This window comes from Lissotriton helveticus, chromosome 2_2, assembly GCF_964261635.1.
Source record: "Lissotriton helveticus chromosome 2_2, aLisHel1.1, whole genome shotgun sequence".
In the NCBI taxonomy this organism is placed as follows: Eukaryota; Metazoa; Chordata; class Amphibia; order Caudata; family Salamandridae; genus Lissotriton; species Lissotriton helveticus.
In genome coordinates this window covers 517,119,885-517,123,104 of record NC_136060.1, presented here as the reverse complement: position 1 = coordinate 517,123,104, position 3,220 = coordinate 517,119,885, and positions in this window count along the sequence as shown.

Below are 3,220 nucleotides of genomic sequence, written 5' to 3'. Positions count from 1 at the left end.
AAAATCGGGCACATTTTGTTCACTCACCTTATGGTGATTCCCTTAATTCCCTTATGTTAAGTATGGACCTCATGATTCATCCCCGGCTGTAGATGCTGATGGCAAACCTGCTCCAACTTTTGTAGGACTAAATTCGGCTTCTGTTATTGACCACCTATTGGCCTCTACGCACCTTGTTCCCTTTTGTACGGTCCCCATTGTCGCCGACCTTGGAAGTAGCGACCGCAATGCTATTACCATGTCCATTTCCGCTTGGGGGTTGTTGGACAGGCCCCATGAAGGGCTCGCTCCCTCCCCGCAGGACGGGCCCGGGCCACCGTCAGCACCATTGCCCGGCCCAGCCGCCATCTTGGACACGGCACCACGCGGCCGCGCGGCCTCAGCCCGACCCCGACCCTGGGCCTGGCCAGGCCCCGATATCCCGGCACCACCATCCACCCAGGAGGTGAACGGACCACTTGGCAGGTCAATGGGAGTAAGAAGTGTCGATGGCTCTCCCCCGCCAGGTGCCGATCACCCCCAGCCTCCTCGGGCGCTGGCTCCACCCCCCTGCTGGGTGTCTGGACTCCCTCATCCCAGGCCTCCCGACCTCCAAGAGCGAGGGTCCGGACATCAAAGGGCGCCAGACCTATAACTGAGGCAGCCCCAGGACAGGAAGGCAGTTGTATCCTGGAGTCGAGAGACACCGCGACGAACTCATCCTTGACGGACTGCTGGCGCTGCCACAGCCCTGCCTTGTGAACTATTGTCCTGCCTGCTGGCGCTGCCGCGGCCCTCTGCAACCTTCATCCTCGTGGGACCTGCTGGCGCTGCCGCGGCCCGTTGTAACCTTCATCCTCGTGGGACCTGCTGGCGCTGCCGCGGCCCGTTGTAACCTCCATCCTCGTGGGACCTGCTGGCGCTGCCGCGGCCCGTTGTAACCTTCATCCTCGTTGGGACCTGCTGGCGCTGCCGCGGCCCGTTGCCACCTACGACCTCTGCAGGACCTGCTGGCGCTGCCGCGGTCTGACCCGTCCGACCACCGAGCTCGAGGATTGTGAGCTACCTCCGTTACACCTCAGTACCTGTGGGTACCAAGACTGTCCCGCTACCCCCTTCCCTTACTAGAGACTAGAATTGAGAGGATCCTCGTGTCCTGATCGCCTTGTATCGTACCACTCTACTCCAAGAATTGCCTATAAAAGGTGTTACCCTGATCTTCGTGTGGTGTCCATCTGTGGGGGGGAAGTTACCTGTCTGTGCGCTCGCTAGAGACGGTCCTCACTGGAGGCCTCTCCCTTGTGCTCGGCCGACCCTCCAGGTCCCCGTCTAACATTGGTGGCCAGCGGCGCGATCCGAACCAACGCGTACCGTACAGACAGTAACTCACCCTACGACTAAAACCACAATGACGACCAAAGAGAGCGGATCGGCAGAGAAGTTCCAGATGGAAAGGCTGGAAGAATACAACCACCGAGAGCTCAAACAATTTTGCATGGACTTAGGCATTGCTACCACCGGGCTAAGCACAAAAGAAGACTTCAAAAACGCCCTAGAGGCCTGGACAGAGACGAATACCGCAACCCCCCGGGACCCCATAGCCCCGGAAGTCAACACCACCCTGACGGAAGAACGGAGAACAGGCCCCTCCCGATAAGAGATCCAGGAGCGGGAAAAAAATAGATTACACGAGTTAGACTTGGCACGACTCAGATTAGACGGAGAATTGAAGCTGGCGGAACAAAAAATAAACTTAGAACACTTACGGCTCAGAGAAGAGCGAGAGGAAAAACAGAGACAGAGGGATCTCGAAGAAAAAAGACTGGCATACGAGCACGAGTGCAAACTAGCGGAGATAGAAATACGCAAACTGAACAAAAACCTAGGGGTTCCCGAGCCACCGCACTCCCCGGGTACTACCGAGCAGAAGGTCCACATCCCCAAGGATGTGGTCCGAGAATATCACCGAAACGACGACATACAGCAGTGGTTCAAGGCCTATGAGATCGCCATGACTGCCCACCGGGTCGCTCGAAGTGACTGGGGAGCCGGTCTATGGGGGAGATTCGTCAACGAGGGCCGTGATGCCCTGCTGCAGCTTCCGGACCATCAAATGACGTCCTATGACCACATGAAGGCCGCCCTCCTCAGTCGATATGGGCTTACACCCGAAATGTACCGCCAGAGGTTCCGCAACTGCACCCGGATCCCAGGTACAACGTGGTTGGAATACGTGAACTATTTCAGCCGGGCCTTCGAGGGATGGATCAAGGGTAACAACGTAACCACTTACGAACAACTCTTCAACCTCATTGTGTGGGAGCACCTCTCCAACAACTGCTTCGTCGAGCTCAGGCAGCACCTCCTCGACAGTAAATTGACTGAACCACGGCAGCTCGCCACCGAGGCTGACCGGTGGGAGAGCACCCGAGTGGCCCGGAGTGGGCCGAATGAGCAGAACAGAACCAACCAAGGTCATCATCGTCCCCGAGGAGGAGGAGGCCCGGGCCGGGGCAGAGACGCCGTCCCGGCCGCTCCCGCTAACGCCACCCTGCCCCCAGCAGGCCGGGGAAACCCCCCGATGCGCCCGGGGTTCCGAGCCAACGTGACGTGTCATCGATGCCAGCGAGTCGGCCACTATGCCAGTGACCCGACCTGCCCGAAGAACCAGGTTCCCGGGCCCCGCCAGGTGGCGGCCGCCGCCCTAGGAGAAGAACAAACTCCGAAGACACTGAGGCCTACGAGTCGGAGCAGTTCGAGTGGGAACCCGCCGCCATGACCCTGGCCTGCCTGGGAGGAAGAGACATGGTCCCGCGGACTCCCCTGCCCGCCAACACTCGGAAGTACAGCCAATGGGTGAGCATAAATGGGCGCAAGGCCGAAGCCCTGCGTGACACCGGGGCCAGTGTGACGGCCGTCCGTTGTCACCTGGTGACCCCAGAACAAATCCTACCAAACGTGCTTTGCCCCGTCTGATCGGCAGATAACTCGGAGAGCCTGTGTCGGATGGCCTGCGTTCCCTTCGAATGGGGAGGAGTGTCCGGCATGCTGAAAGTAACGGTCCGAGACGATGCCCCCGTGGACTGCCTCCTGGGGAATGATCTCGAGAGCTCCCCGTGGGCAGCTGTTGAAAGAAGAGAGCATCTGGGGATGTTGGGTCTCCCGGACTGGGCGTGCGTGACCACCCGGTCCATGGCCACCCGCGCCATCCCTAGACCAGAAGAACCCGAATGGGCAGCAC